This window comes from Magnolia sinica, chromosome 8 (genome assembly GCF_029962835.1).
Source record: "Magnolia sinica isolate HGM2019 chromosome 8, MsV1, whole genome shotgun sequence".
NCBI lineage: Eukaryota > Viridiplantae > Streptophyta > Magnoliopsida > Magnoliales > Magnoliaceae > Magnolia > Magnolia sinica.
In genome coordinates this window covers 41,037,244-41,054,959 of record NC_080580.1, presented here as the reverse complement: position 1 = coordinate 41,054,959, position 17,716 = coordinate 41,037,244, and the positions used below count along the sequence as shown (strand labels likewise).

Here is a 17,716-nt window from a genome sequence, read left to right as displayed (position 1 = left end):
ACTATCCAAAAATGGTTGAAGGTTGTTCATAATATCAAAAATATATGAATGAATAAAAAACACAAACTTCAGCTTGATCCAAAACTTCTATGGCCATTAAGAAATTTTAATTGGTAGAGGTTCAATCACACTATTTCCTGTGATGTGGTCCACTTGAGTTTTGGATATGCTTCCTTTTTGTTCTTTAGACCTCAAATTATCTGTTAACATGGATGAATGGAGTGGATAAAATAAATAAATAACAGTGGACCCCATAGAGTTTACTCTAGTAAGGGTAACGAGTAACTCACCTAAATGTAGTAGAGAAGGGTTTCCTCAAAACATTTATAATCATATATTGGGCCTGCCTAAATGTGATTCACATATCCAACCCACTCATTATGTGTGTCCCACTTGGATGAGGGATCAGACCAAGTTTCAACCGCATCCATGTCTGTATTAACTTATAAACAGATTGGATCTCAAATAAACATCGCGGTGGGCCCTAAGAAGGTTTCAATAGTGGGTGTCACTGTCCCACTCTTTTCTATGGTGGGTCCACTTGAACTTTGGATCTGCCTTGTCAATCAAATGCACCATTCCATGGTCGGCCACAAGCTTAAAAATAAAGTCAATCCATGACTTGGGTTGGCCACACCACATACTATAGTTGAGAGGGTTACCCTCCCATTAAAACATTCATAATCATTTATTGGGCCCACCTAGATGTGGTTCATAGATCCAGCCCATTCATTATGTGTGTCCCACTTGGATGAGGATCAAACCAAGTTTCACACACATTCAAAACTCATGTGGGCCCCACCAAATTCTTTTATATGTTTTAGGGATGTCCTCACATAGTTTTAGATGTTATGGCCCACCTAAGTCTCATATATGACTGATTTTTGGACTTAAAGGGGACACATCAAATGCATGGTGTTGATGTTCAACACACATCATGGTGGGGCCTACACAGATTAACCTCATGGGAAGTTCCCATGAGGTGACCTTATAATACAATTTCACTATTTAGGTAACTCCTTCATGGGTGTTACTCTAACCGTATAGAGCCCACCTTGATATATTTTATGTATATCGACACTGTCCATATATTTTTCCATCATATTTTAGGATGTGATTTCAAATCACAAGAACTCAATAATCTCAGGTGGGTCATACCAATCAAAACAATGATGAATAACCATTAAAAACCTTTTGAAGGCCACAAAAGTTTTGGATTAATTTGATCTTTGTAGTTTACCTTCATCTAGATCTCCTTTACATTATCAACAAGTTGGATTGCAAATAAACATTACTAAAACCTTACGATGGGCTCTTTATAATTTTTAATGGCGAGGTACTATATTATCATTCTTTCCAATGGTGTGGTCCACTTAAGATTTAAATCTACACAATTTTTTATACCTGGCCCAAAAATGGGTTGGAGAAACGTATGGGCAGCAAGGATATACAACACAACATCAAAATCTCACTTTTGTTATCTAACTTTTCAATTTTTATTGTCAAAATACAAAATCTAGTTTTCTTTTTTTAAATATATATTTTTTTACAATTTGTCAATTTTTTTCACAATTTTGTTTAATTTCTTAAATTTATTTTTTTCAAAATATCATTTTTTTCATCTCACTTTTGTTATATAACTTTTCAATTTTTGTTGTCAAAATACAAAATCTAGTTTTCTTTTTTAAAAAATATTTTCTTTTTTACATTTTATCAATTTTTTCACAATTTTTTTAAAATTTTTAAATTTTCTTTTTCAAAATATCATATTTTTATCGAATTTTTTTTCATAAATATCAACATTATTCAAAGTTTTTAATTTTTTTTTACAAAATCTAGATTTTTATAAAATTACAGTTTTTTTTTTAAATTTAAATTTTTCTTAAACATTGTTAATTATTTTTCTAAGCTTTTCAACTATTTTTTTTTCAAAATTCATAATTTTTTTGAGCTTTTTCATTTTTGACCTGAGCGACCGTCTCTAATAGAGACACTCTTTGACAATCTCTAATAGAGAGTCTTTGACAGTCTCTAATAGAGACGGTCTTTGACAGGGCTATAAGACGGTTTAGGACCGTCTCTAATAGAGACGATCCTTGACAGTCTCTAATAGAGACGGTGTTTGACAGGGCTGTAAGACTGCTAAGGACCGTCTCTAATAGAGACGGTCTTTGACAGTCTCAGATTACAAGTAAAAGATGGCCAATGACCATCTCAGATGACCGCATATAAGACGGTCATGGACCGTCTCTAATGCAGATGGCCGATGACCGTGTCAAATGACCCATATAAGACGGTCAACGACCGTCTTAAATGATTTGTGGAAGTTCAAATTTTTAAGACAATATTAAGGACGGTCAGGGGCCGTCTAAAATTTTAGAGGGTTTACGGCCGTCTCTAAAGCATCTTCAAACCAAGAAATTTTAGAGATGGTCCAGAACCGTCTCTAAATCCATCATTTTTTTCCATTTTTCACGTAGTGCTATAAGTCAACACTCAAGTAGGCAACCCGACAACAGGTTCAGCTTAAACACCCCCTCAACACAACACCCAAGCAAGTCCTCATGGAAGTTTGAGAAACGAATTCTGAAGTGGCCAAACAAGATAAAATCCAATGCCGACAAGCGAGACAAGCGAAAGTATTGCCACTTTCACCGAGACCATGGGCACTCAACCAGTGATTGCTTCGACCTAAAAGAGGAGATTGAAGCCCTTATTCGTAATGGGTAGCTGCGTGAGTACGTCTATAGAAGGGAAGAACACATAGAGCAAAAGCATAAACAACTTATCAATAATAAACCTACCAAGGAAATACGCACTATCTTTGGTGGGTCAGCAGGGGGAGGAGACTCGAACTGAGCTTGAAGAGCTCATGCCTGAAGTATCAGTCACTGCACCTTGGAACATCAAATCCATGTCACCAGCAGGCCCCAAAAAGACAAAAAATAACATCTTTTGATCTGACCTTCATTGAAGAGGACGCTCGATGCGTTCAACACCCCCATGATGATGCACTTGTGGTAACTATGACCATAGCTAACCGTAGAGTGTTTTAGATCTTGGTGGACACCGGTAGCTCGGCAAACATCCTCTTCACTGAACCATTCCATAAAATGTCGGAAGACCTCGACTCCGACCTGTCAAAACCCCCCTGCTTGGATTTATGGGAAATAAGGTCACCTTAGAAGGTCGATTCAACTCCCGATCACTGCTGGAGAAGGATAAAACCAGACGACGACCATGGTCGATTTCTTAATGGTTGATTGCCCTTCCGTCTACAACGCCATTCTTGGATGACCTTCACTCAACACTCTTCAAGCCGTCGTGCCAATATATCATCTCACGATAAAAATTCCCAACTGAGCACGGTACGAGATTGATCAGGGGAGACCAATAGGAAGCTCGGCAATGTTATTTTATGGTGTTGAGAACACAACATCAAGCAATGGCAATCACCTCTCATGACCCCCAAGAAGATTCAATTGAAAGAGGGTGCCTGATGAAAGACTTCATACTCGTTGTTCACATCCCCAAGTGCAGAGTCACAATGTAGTAATAACTCGGTGATATCGAGGTTGAATCTACAGGGAATAATCTTGTACGTATTCTGAAAAATAATTCAAACTAGAACTAGAATAGAAACTAAACTAAAACTGAAATAGTTGAGAATAATTGTGAATAAACTATCAATCAAAAGAGGAACTAGAGCACCGAGATAATGGTTCCCACATGAAGAACCATTGTGATGATCGGAAGGGAATTCAACCATCCACCATGCCCAGGAGACAATGGGGAATCACGAATTTTACAGATCTCACAACTTAAAACAAGTAAGAAGATATTCAAAGCTCTCACAACATCTACTGTAATTGGAGTCACAATAAATCATAGAAATGTAAAAATATTCCTTTAATTAAACTAGAAATTAATGGAGTTCAACATAAACTTGAATTAAAGTAAGATAAACATCCAAACAAACGACATGCTTCACCTCTTAGCTCTAACTAAGAGGTTTAGTTAACCATAAACATGATTAAGACTAAAACTCTAAAACAAAACATTAAAAATCAACTAAGAAAGAGAAAAAAAAACTCTTTGGGAGGTTACTCCATCCTTTTACTCTACTCCTTGAACCCTAATTTTTTCTTAGAACTCCTTGAAGAATCCATATTTATAAGCTTTGTTGGACCATCTTTGGAAACCGCCTCAAATTTAAATACTCTGTGTAACGCTTTCGATGGCATCGAACAACCTTCGATGCCATTGAACGTGGAATTCCAGTTTGAATTAGATTTGGAAGTCGCGCCTTTTCACACTATGTAAATCTTCAATGCCTTCAAACTTACCTTCAATATCATCGAACAGGGCTTTGATTAATTAAAAAAATGTTCAGAATGTTCCAGCGAGTTACTCCAAAATCTTTAAAATTCTCAATGCCATCGAACAGGTTTTAATCTCATCGAGGGGGTCTTCGATCACTCGAACAGGTCTTCGATGTCATCGAGAAAAATGCCTAATTAGTCCAGCAGCCAAACTTGATTTTCATGTATTTCTTAATGCAATCGAACCATCGTCGATATCATCAAACACTTACTTTGATGTCATCAACAATGAAGTTCAATTTTTCTGATTTTTTACACTTGTACTTTTGACTTCCTTCTTCACTTGGTTTTCTTAAATCTTGGTCTCTAAAGATCTATCCCTTGCCTTGGTGATCTTCAAGCATCAAATTCCATATTTTAGCATTCTTTGTAATTCAAGATCTCAGACTCACCTTGTAATACAAATATTTATAAAATATACCAATTAAGCATTATCTGTTCACAACCCCAAGTGTGGGGTCGCGATGTAGTAATAATCTCACTGTTACCGAGGTCGACTCCATAAGAACTAATCTCGTGAGTATTCTGAAGGTAACTAGAAGAACAACTAGAAAAAGATGAAAACCTAAATCTGGAAGTATAGAGAGTAATTGTGAGAGATTTAATGGAAAACTTAAGAAATTCAAAGGTGTGAAACTAGGGTTTCTAAGGATCCACTTGTAGAGATCAGGGAGATCCATGCTTAATTCACGAACACAACTGGAATCAGAGTCTCATCTTATCCAATTGGAAGATATCTCAGTATAATCAAATCTGAACTGCCTTTAACCTAATTCTCAATGGAAGAGCGGTGTGAGAATTAGAAGTGATTCCATCACAAAACCATGCCCATGAGACAATGGCTCACAATAAGATTTACCAATCCCACAATTAATCCGAGAGAATTATGAAAGTTAGGGAGGATTCCATCATCCAACAATGCCTAAGGGACGATGGTGAACAACAGGATTTCCTAGATTCACAATCCCAAAACATGAAAAGAACATACTGAAAGTTATCGCAAATCCATTGTAATTTGAGTCACAATAAACCATTAAAAACTGAAAGTATTCCTTCTAATCAAACTAAAATTAAAGAGAGTTCAATATAAACTTGAATCAAAGCAATAGAAACATCCCATCATGCTATAGGCTTCACCTCTTAGCCCTAGCTAAGAGGTTTAGCCAATCATAGACATGATTCAACTAAAAATCTCTTAAGAAAAGCATAAAAACTACTAAGGAAAAGGAAGAAAAAATCTTGGCGACGGCTTCTCCATGCTTTTCCTCCACTCCTCAAACCCTCGATGATGCCTACGGGTACCCTAGGAACCCCTATTTATAGTTTTATGGCTTAAACTTTTGCACTGACTTGGAAGAATCTACAAACCGCCTCAAATTTACTCAGTCCATGTAAACAGTTCGATGCATCGAAGGTCTTTTGATATGTCCTTCGATATAATTGAAGATCTTTCGATAACATTGAAGAAGGTCTGAAACTGCCCAACAAGTTAGGCTTAAAAATCCTGTATTTTCTCGATATATAGAAGTTCTTTCGATATGTCCTTCGATATCATCGAAAAATATCCAGAACTGTTTAGCGAGTTTGGCCTGAAATTCAGAATTTCTTGATATATCGAAGTGTCTTCGATATGTTCTTCGATATGTCCTTTGATAGCATTGAAGGTCTTTCGATATGATCAAAGACCATTCCAGCAGTTTTTCACAATTTGACTTTTCTTGCTCCGAAATCTGTTTTTAGGACAATTTTCAGGATTCCTTTTCGTCACTTCAAATCTTCAATTCTCTTCCTCCATCACTTAGTTTTCGTAGATCTTTGGCATGTGATGTCACACCCCTAAACTCGAAAACCAAGCTCACAAAATTTTTGATTGCCAAATCCGGCGCCAACAGCCCCCATAGTACCTTATTCTCGGCGCCTGGCACCCATATACCAGGTTCTAATCTTGGGATCCTACAAGGAGGATTTTAATCATGAATTCATTTCATAAAAAGCATAACTAAAGGCATAACCCACGAACAATACCATAACTCCATCACAAAATTCACTATGATAAAAAAAACTTTAAGATACATTGCGTAGAAAGGGAAATACAATTATAATAATAACAAAACTCTAGAAGCTCTGCAGCATGCTCCTGCTCCTACTTAGCTACGGTCTAATGTCACTTACACGCATTAATCGTGCATAAGCTTATAGAAAGCTTAGAGGGTGGTGAAAGTATGTGCACAATATAAGCGTGCTTATAATGCAATATCAGATTAATACGGAATATACTGGTAAGTCCATGAATGTTATCAGCCGTACCAAGGCTATGCAATACAAGGCATGAATGCTATCGACCGCAACAAGGCCATACGATGCATGGCCTACATATCCGATGTCATGTGCAAGATGCAGCTCAAGCATACCAATCTACATATCAATCCAGTTCATCTCTCGAGCATCATATATCAGTACAGTTCTCTTTGGATAATCACTAGGATCTAATACACTATACACCATATTGCGGCCCTACACTTGACGCACAACCGTGTAAGAGGAGGAGACCTCACTATCCGCCTAGCTAATAGTCAACCAATATTTATCTGGCACGTCGATAGCGGACCCATTTATGAGCTAGTCATACTCAACCTAGCAATTGCCCCCTCCCCTTAGGCGAGTAAGGCCACACCCCTTTCCAATCGACCACAACACGGTGGGAGGCTTGGCCTCCTAGTATTTGGCCCTCATGCTCTCATATATCCACTTGGTCTAGGCATTGGAGCATCTTCCGGTATCGTCAGGTTTAGGGACTTTTACCCAGGGACATCCTTTGTGTCCCATGTAAAGAGAAGATTTTTGGTGTCCAAACATGTCATCCACTATATGCCTGTGAAGGTTATGACCTTGATGTTGCTAGGGTGCATAGCAATCACAACACACAATGCAAGATATATGAGTCACGTAGTACAATCATGCATCAATCTTATGCATATCGTGCACTCATGTGGGATGACTCCGCCTATTAGGGAGTCTAATAAACAACCTGCCCTATGACATATGCAATGGTCAACCACATCTCATAACAAACATGCAAATGATGCGTATGAGCATGTATCATAATGCAATGTTGTCATATATGCATAATCAGTATCGATAACTAGCCTATATACAAGGTGAGATTCATAGATGAACAATCGATCTAAACCATAATATAAAGATAGGCCCTCGATTGTGGATATACCAAATTTGATAGCACAGATCCATCCATCTACGGCAATGATGAACTCTCCTTATATCGAGGTTGGGCCTAGGTGGCCTACTTATAGACCTAAAGATTTGGAAAGGGTCCCTTCTCCATACTATTATATGGCCCGCTAGATGCCCTAAGGGGCCTAAATGAGTCCTAAATAGACTTCAAGACTAAAACGAAATAGTCCTACAAGCAACCAATGGGGGCCCAACATCTTGGGTTATCTCAATATGAATAGAGGACCTTGCAAGCATCAATGGGGCCCAATGATTTGGGTTAACCCACTTAGAGAATGATGAGAATGGGCCTAACAAAGGCCCAAGGGATGGTCATAATGTTTACATTTAACTATAATTGCCCATCAATGTGGACATTTAACCAACATTGCTCCCAAGGAGTGGCCCACATAGAGCCAAACATATAGTGTGCCCATGGCCTCACGTAAGGGTCTCACATACATCATAATGGGCTTCACACAAAGGCTCTAATGCACATCATGATAGGCCTCACTCATGGGCCACATAAGCATCACATTGGGCCTCACTCATGGGCCACATATACATCATAATGGGCCTTATCGCATGGGCCATATATACATTACATTGGGCCTTATTATAAGGGCCTCATACACATCAAATTGGGCCTCACATATGGGCCTCATACACATCAGATTGGACCTCACATATGGCCTCATACACATGGCTATGAGGTGGGCCCTACACATTCCAAATGGGCCCCATCAAACGGACGGTTTGGATCAAACATGTACATTATGGTTGGCCCTACAACACATCCAGATGGATGGTGCTGATATACAATGCATACATTAAGGTGGGTCCCACTCCAGAAAACAGATGGATGACATGTTATACGACACATTAGCAAGGCAGGGGCCCATACAGTCCAAAAAGGGACGGGCAGTGTGGATGTAAGGCACATACATCATGGTTGGCTTCAAACAGAATGGATAGTGTGGATAAAAAATAAATACATCAAGGTGGGTCCCACACCCACACGTGTCACACGTGTGGGGTGGGCCCGTCGTCCAAAAAGATGGACGGAGTGTATAAAACACATACATCAAAGTGGGGTCCATCGTCTTGAGTAGATGGATGGATGGTCGATATAAAATATATACACCAAGGTGGGTTCCACCCCACATGTGCCACATGTGTGGTGTGGGACCCACGTCTAAATAGATGGACGGTTGGAGAAACACGTACATCATAGTGGCCCATAGAACATGCTGATGTCTCTGCGGTGGACCCATCGTCCTGAAAATGAATGGACGACTAGGATGAAATACATATATCAAGGTGGACCACACACGGATGGATGGCATGGTATACAACACATCATCAAGGAAGGGGGCCCACACAGTCCAAAACGAACGGGCGGCTATGGATGAAACACATATATCATGATGGGATCACAAAACTTGATGGCGTCGGTTGCAGCCATAAACGCTGGCCATATGGACGGTCCAGATAAGGCACGAGCATGAGGTGGGCCCACACACGTGGGACCCACCAAATAAAGCTGATATTTGAGTTTATCCCATCCAAACAGGCCTGAGAGGCTGCTAGACATCCAACAACATGGACAACAAGGACGTCCAGCAAATCTGGATGGCTGAACGTCGCACACACATTAGGTGGGCCACACACCTCATTATCATCCCCATAAAAAAGGAAGAGAGAGAGAGAGAGAGAGAGAGAGAGAGAGAGAGAGAAGGAGAAACATGTGAGGGAGGGACCTCGCCACTATGGGTCCCAAATTACATGCATCATACACCATTCATTAACATAGAAAGGAAATCTAGATAGCAACATAACATAAAAATTTGAGGTGGGGACACCATCCCCACCATGCAAATCAGGGGTCTAGATGACCCTTAAAGGCATGGATTAGAGTAGAAATCATCATGGTGAGGTCTATGGAGAATGGACCCACTATGAGTCATGCATGCAAGAAGATGGGCCAAGGGCCACATCAAGGAGATCATGGAGGATCTCCACCATGGATTGGTGGGTCCTTCAAGTCCCCAAGCAAATGAAAGAAAGAACTCTAAAGGAGGGGATGAAATCTAGCTCTAAAGTGCACCCACCTTCAAATCTAGGGCTTCTTCTTCCACCAATGGCTTCCAATGCTCCAAGGGGACAAGATTTAATGGTTGAGATGGTCACTTGATGGTTGGATTGGGAAGATTAGGGAGAGGAAGTGGCTAGAATTTTTTGGGAGTCCATGGCTTCTCTCTTGCTAGCAATGGAGGAAATGTGAAATGAATGAGGGAGGGAGAAAGATAAGAGAGAGAGGGAGTAGCTTAGGTAGGCAATGAGTGGTTTGGGGAAGAGGTCTGGCTAGGGTCATTATGACTTGTGTAAGAGGCATGCTCTCACGGGGAAGAGAAAGGGATCATGGGTTAGGGTGGCTAGGGTAGGGTGAGGTCATCCTCATAATGGCCTAGGGAAATGTGTCATGGGTTAGGTGGGTCCCACAACGTGTGGTCCATGACCATGATCGGCCCACATCTTATGATCTAGACGTCAGATTGGAGCACGAGATGCGGCGTTGGAACTGCAGCGACGACGCAATCACAATGGCACAGGTCTTGGGTCAAGCCGACTCGAGTTTATATGATGAGACTTAGGGTCGTGCGTAAATGCAATCTACGGGTTGTGGGTTGCCGGAATTCATCCGGGATGATCGCGGGATCCTATAGAATGGAACGGTTACTAGGACATGGGCCTGACATGTGAATTTTTCATTCTTGGTCTCCTAAGATCCATCTTTGTCTTTGGTGATTCTTGAGCATTAAACCCATGCTTTTAGCATCCTTTTCAATCCAAGCTCTTAAATTCACCCTGCGATACAAATATGATTAAAATAGAACATTAAGCATTATCATGTTCATAAAACTAAGTAATAGATGGGGTCCAATATGCAATATTTGACCCTCAACACAATCCCCAACTAGCATTTTGCTAGTCCCGAGCAAAGTATGCGAAAAATGAACTTTAATGCGCAATGTTCGAACCCTTTTTAAGAAAACAATCTTTTGTGTAATCAAGAATGAATGAGTAGACTCAAGACAAGAAAATGAGATTTTAAAAACCTAGAGCCAAACCAATAAGCAATCAATCAAATAAATTCTTTATCCATTAGATTAAAGCGTAGTTCACATATCAAGTTTTTCAACATGCTCAATGAAAATACTATTTTTTCAGAATGTTAACCTGCTCACCACTTCAAGATTGGTTGAAAACTCAAGTACTGATTCTGAACTTATCCCCTTTTCCTTCTTTTTTTAGTTTTTGATTTTATATCGACAGTCATTTATATTCATTCAGTTTTTTCATCTTTTCTTTCAAATTTTTCATTCTTTTTTGGACTTTTTCAATCTTTTCACCATACATGACCCTTTTTTGTCTATCTCCTATTTTTTAACCGGTTCTTTTCTTCTTTTAAGGTGGATAAAATTCTCCAAACTTGGTTCTCAATATCTTTCAATGATCATCATACTAACAATCAGAAAATCTAGTACTATTCACCGAAAACAATTTGAATGTCATAATATTCAAACTTCCCCCTAATCAATTGAATGTAAGAATCATAAGTGATAAGTTGCTTAGTTAATCGCACTCCAACAATTCTAAATTCGGTTTCTATCATATTTTCATACTCAAAACAATCTTAAATACACAACTTATCACTTTCCAAATAGAAAAACATTGAAAAGTTTTCAAAAATTTTACAAATTTTGCTCAAAACTGAGAAAACACTGATTAGTTTACCTAATCTCCCATCCCCAATATAAAATCTACATTGTCCTCAATGTAAAAGAAATAAGTATAATTTACAAAAGAGACAACGTAATTGAAAGATAGGTGATGGAAAGATAGTACTTGATGAAGAGATTTTGAGACTTTTCCAAAGGATCTCAACGTGAAGGTGGGTTAACACAAGGGTTATTCAACCAAAAACAAACTATCCTAAAAAGTCGAAATCAAACTATCCTAGAACCGCAGAAATAAACTATCTTAAAATGACAGAAGAAAACTATCCTAGAACGACAGAAAGTAATAAACCTAACTACACCTCCGTCAGACTAAGAGATCAATCCTGATAAATAGGATCATTCAAAGGTATAGACATGTTCTCTGAATCAAATTTCTCAACAAATGGCTTTAATTGATGTCCATTTACTTTAAAATCATTGCCATTATTTGGATTCTGAATCTCGACAGCCCCATGAGGATAAACATTGGTAATAGTGAAAGGGTAGGTCCAACGAGATCGGAGCTTACTCGGAAAGAGATGTAACTGAGAATTATATAAGAGGACTTTCTGACCTGGTGTAAACGATTTCTGAAGAATGTGTTGGTCAAGAAATACCTTCATCCTATCCTTATAAATTCTTGAGTTCTTGTATGCATCATTCCAGATTTCTTCAAGTTCATTCAACTGAAGTTTGCATAGTGAGCCAGCATTGTCCATATTGAAATTCAAATTTTTAATTGCCCAGTACGTCCTATGTTCCAACTCTATAGGCAAGTGACAAGCCTTCCCATAGACGAGTCTAAAGGGAGACATTTTAATAGGAGTTTTAAATGCAGCACGGTAAGCCCATAAAGCATCGGTCAATCAAATTGACCAATCCTTACGGTAAGGGCTAACTATCTTTTCCAAGATGTGTTTAATTTTTCTACTGGAAATCTAAACTTTTCCACTTGTTTGTGGGTGGTATGGAGTGCTCACTTTATGAGAGATGTCATATTTCTTCATTAAGTTCGTGAATAGCCTATTACAAAAATGTGAGGCCCCATCAATAATGATGGCTCGAGGTGTTCCGAATCGAGAAAGGATGTTCTCTTTTAAGAATTTAATGATCATTTGATTGTCATTGTTCCGGCATGGAATCGCTTCGACCCATTTATTAACATAGTCTACTGCTAGCAGAATGTGTAAATTCTCAAAGGATTGGGGGAATGGTCCCATGAAATCGATACCCCAACAATCAAATGCTTCAATGATTAGAATGGGGTTCGGAGGTATTATATTTTGACAGGACAATGCTCCCAACTTCTGATAATGCTCATAAGCTTTGCAAAACTCATGAGTGTCCCTGAACATAGTGGGCCAGTAAAAGCCACACTGCAGAATCTTGGCCGTGGTCTTTTTAGCAAAAAAGTGACCACCACTGGCCTGAGAGTGATAGAAGGAGATGACACTTTAGTGTTCATTGTCTGGAACACATCTCCTTAAGATTTGGTTTGGGTAATATTTAAATAAATATGGATCATCCCAAAAGAACTTACAAACCTCAGTGAAGAATTTTTTCTTATCTTGTGCAGTCCAATGTGCAGAACAATTGTTCATCAGGGAACATGTCATTTATATGTGTTGTCTCAAGGGAATCAGAGAGATTAAGGTAGGAAAGATGGTCAGCCACTACGTTCTCTACTCCCTTTTTATCTTTTATTTCCAAATCAAATTCTTGGAATAGGAGGATCCATCTTATCAGGAGGGGCTTAGCATCATTCTTAGAAAGAAGATACTTGAGCACCGCATGATCCTTGTAAATGATAATCTTAGATCAGATCAAATAGGACTTAAATTTTTCCAAAGCGAACACTACATCTAAGAGTTCATTTTCCATAGTAGAGTAGTTCACTATGGTCGGATTTAAAGTTCTACTTGCATAATGAATAAAGTAGAGCTTCTTTTCTTTTCTCTGGCCAAAAACTGCTCCAAGATCATAGTCAGACACGTCGCACATAAGTTCAAAAGGAAGGCTCCAATCGGGTGGCTGCATGATAGGTGCAGTGGTTAACATGCCCTTAAACTCAGTAAAAGCTTCTTGGCATTGCTCAGTCCACTCATATGGTGCATCCTTTTGAAGTAGATTACATAGAAGACGAGAGAGGTGATTAAAGTCCTTTATAAATCTTCTGTACAACCCAACGTGTCGTAGGAAGGATCACACGTCTCGTATGTTCTTGGGTTAGTTAGAGATAAGATCAATTTTAGCCTTATCTATCTCAATTCCCTTGGACAAGATAATGTGTCCAAGGAAAATTTCCTTACGAACCATGAAGTGACACTTCTCCCAATTCAATACCAAATTCTTTTCCCTACATCACGTCAGCACATTTTTCAAAATTTTCAAACATTCGCTGAAGGATGGACCAAAGATTGAGAAGTCGTATATGAAGACCTCTAAATATTACCCCACCATATTAAAAAAAATACTCAACATGCATCACTGCAAAATTAACGGGGGCATTATATAGCCCAAATGGCATCCTTCGATAAGCAAAGGTGTCGTAAGGACATGTGAATGTGGTCTTTTCCTGATCTTCAAGGGTTATCTCTATCTGCTTGTAGCCCGAATATCTGTCAAGGAAACAGTAATAGGAATGACCAGCTAGCCTTTCCAAATTTTAATCAATAAAGGGTAAAGGAAAGTGGTCTTTTCTCGTAACGGTATTCAATTTCTTGTAGTCAATGCACATTCTCCAACCAGTAGTAACTCTGGCTGGCACGAATTCATTATTGGCATTGGCTACGATGGTGATTCCAGACTTCTTGGGAACCACCTGAGTTGGACTCACCCATTGGCTATTGAATATTAGGTATATGATACCTACATCCAATAGTTTAAGTACCTCGACTTTAACCACTTTCTTTATGTTTGGATTTAGTCTACATTGTAGTTGTCATGAGGTCTTCGTATTATCCTCTAGATAAATGCGATGAGTACAAATTGAAGGGTCAATTCCCTCGAGGTCCATAATCGACCATCCAAGGGCTCCTTTGTGTTCAATGAGAGTAGAGATGAGCATACTCTCTTGTTCTTCCTCAATGTGGTAAGAAATCACCACCAGATATGTCTCATTTTCACCTAAATAGGCATATTTTAAATCAGAGGGCAAAGGTTTTAGGTCAAGCTTCGGTGCCTTAAGGTTAGACGGTAGAGGCACTACATCAGTTTGGGGCAATTCTTCAAATTATGGCCTCCACCAGTTAATTTCAAGTACCGGCACAATATCAAGCATGACACCCGTCTTCCTAATCATATCATCATCAAAATCATGGTAGTGGGCTAGGCATGTCTCTAAAAGGTTAAAGGATAAGGTCAAATGTGTTCTATCTTACATAAAAGAGTCAATCATGTTAACATTGTGGGCATCATCATCATCCTCTACCTATTTGCTCGTATTGAAAAAGATATTCAACTTCAATGTCATATTTCTAAAAGACAAATTCATGATTCCATTCATGCAATTAATTATTGCATTTGATGTGGCAAGGAATGGGCGACCGAGAATGATAGAAATTTGAGTGCTCATGTCCATGATGGGTTGAGTATCTAGGACAATAAAATCTATCAAGTAGTAGAATTTATCAACTTGGACCAACACATCCTCAATTATCCCTCTCAGTACACGAACTGAGCGATCAGCAAGTTGTAATTTGGTTCGAGTGGGTTTTAATTCCCCCAAACCTAGTTGTTCATAGACCGAGTAAGGAATCAAATTCACACTCGCTCCTAAGTTGAGAAGTGCAAGCTCAATTTGGTAGTTCTTAATTACATAACTGACAGTTGGGTTACCGGGATCTTTGTATTTCTGTGGCACATCTTTCTTCAGGATGGCACTCACTTTTTCAGTTAAAAAGATTTTCTTTTGAATATTTTGCTGTCTTTTAGTCATACATAAGTCTTTCAAAAATTTGGCATGTAATGATATTTTATTTACAGCATCAAGTAGAGGAATATTGACCTTCACTTGTTTCAACACCTCTGGTATGTCTTGAGAATTAGAGAGAGGTTTTGGTGGAATCAACCATTGGGGAAATGGATCAATCGACTTCCCTTGAGGTTCCGGTTCTAATTCTTGTGGGGCATGGTTAGATCTATCATTGTTTTCCTCTTCTGGGTCCTTAAGCTTTTCAGCCCTAACCGAAATGGTTTTGTCAATGGTCTTCCCACTCCTAATATTGGTGATAGATTTAGCTTGCTCCATCTTATTTGAAGAGCTCGAGTCGCTAACTTTATATTGCGGTTTTGGATTGGGAAGAGGTTGAGCTAGAAGGCTCCCCTTGTTCCCAATTGCACTTTTAATTTCAAGTCCTTGTATGGCCTTTGTGAGGTCTTGAAAGGCTTATAGCATACCCTAATTGAAAAGCTCTTGGTTTTGAAGATGCTTTAAAACCAAATCCTCCTGAGGTTTCCCTTGAATTGGAATTTGATTAGGGAATCCTTAAGGTGTAGCAGTTTGTCCATTTCTCCAACTAAAGTTTGAATGATTTCTCTAGTTGGGTTTGTACGTATTAGAGGTAAGCCCACTAAAAGGTCTTTGGTAAGTATTTACGGTATTAGATTGCTCATTCAGTACCTCCTGAAAAGCAGATATTGTTGGGCAATTTTCATTTGTGCGAACGTTGTAAGCACAAATACCGCAAATAGTTTCCTTAGCCTTATCCTTCATTTGTTCCATGGCCTTAACTTTCCTTATGAGATTAGCCACTTTAGCATTGATATCATCATCCTCTTTCAGAAGGTATATTCTGCCCCCCTCCTTTGATCGAGTGGGCCTAGAGGTGGTGCTTGATTTTGGGGAGATGTCCCATGATTGTGCGGTTTCAGCGACTTTGTCAAACTAATCCCACACCTCATCAGAATTTTTGTTCATGAACTCCCTATTGCACATCATCTCGATGAATTGGCATATGAAAGATATCAGTCCATCATGAAGGAAAGTTGTTATGCACCACATTTTAAAACCATGTTGTAGGCATGAACTGATGAGATCCTTGAAATGTTCTCAACATTAGAAGAATGTTTCATCTTCCTTTTATGTGAAGTTCACAATCGACTTCCTGATAGTGTTCGTCTTATGGTATAGAAAGAATTTTTTTTTTATGAATTCCTTCATCATGTCATTCCATGTGCCAATAGATTGCGGACATAGTGAGTGCAACCACATCTTAGCTTTCTCTTTCACGAAGAAAGGAAAGAGTTTCAGCCTGACCGTGTCCTCAGACACATTAGGAAAGTATAAAGTGGCTATCACCTCGTCTAATTCTTACAAATGAAAGTATGGACTTTCATATTCAAGTCCAAGAACTTTGGAAGGAGTTGGATCACTCCAGGCTTTAATTTTCATGTTTCTTATATTTTCTGGAAAAGCCATACAGGAAGATGTGCTCACCCCCGCTGGTTATAAATAATCTCGTAAAGTACGAGGTGGGGGTGCTTGATGCACCTCATTCTCACCCTGGACTTCCTCAACCCGAGGTTGAGGTTTTCTTCCTGGTTCATTGACCGGTTGATTTGCATCCATAACCTCAATTAACTCTGAGAATCTCAAGCGGTGTCTAATCCTATGATCGATAGATAACTCCTTAACTAATCCTCCTTCACTCAAAAGACATTGAGCGTTGTCACGGACCCACTTGGGCACGAAACACTCTCAGCCCTCAATTTCAACTTCAAACCTAAACCTAAAAGAAAGAAGAAGGAAATAGATATCTAAAAATAAAAAGAGAGAGGGAATTAGAAAGAAGTTACCAGATTAGATGTTCCTAAATTAAAATCCTGTAAAACAAAACAAAACAAGTCAGTTTCTAAAATTAGAAATTCTAAAATTAGAAAGTTTCTACAAACAAAAATAAAAAGATGAGCTAGTTTCTAAAAACAAATTAGGAAAGTAAACTAGTTTCTAAAAAGAGGAAAAGTTAATTTCTAAAATCAAATTAGGAAAGTTTCTAAACTTAAAATTGGAAAGTGGTTTCTAAAATCCAGAAAAAGAAAATTTCTAAACCAAGAATTAGAATGCTAAGTTAGTTTCTAAAATAATTCAAAGAAACCCTAACTTGAAAATACAAAATAGAAAAACCTTAATCTTAAACTAATTTCAAAACTATCTAATCTCAAAAAGATGCAACTGTTAATCCTCAGCAACGATGCCAAAAACTTATTCACAACCCCAAGTGTGGTGTCGCGATGTAATAATATTCTCGGTGAGACTGAGGTTGAATCCACAGGGACTAATCTCGTGAGTATTTTGAAAGCAACTAAAAGAAGAACTAGAAA

At 38.7% G+C, this 17,716-nt stretch overlaps 1 non-coding gene across 1 annotated transcript; it reads left to right on the top strand.

Moving 5' to 3' along the window:
• The first annotated feature begins 16,401 nt into the window (after positions 1-16,401).
• On the top strand, positions 16,402-16,508 carry LOC131254600 (small nucleolar RNA R71). Its single transcript, XR_009175719.1, has one exon. It is a non-coding gene; the product is annotated as a small nucleolar RNA R71 (small nucleolar RNA).
• The last annotated feature ends 1,208 nt before the right edge of the window (positions 16,509-17,716 follow it).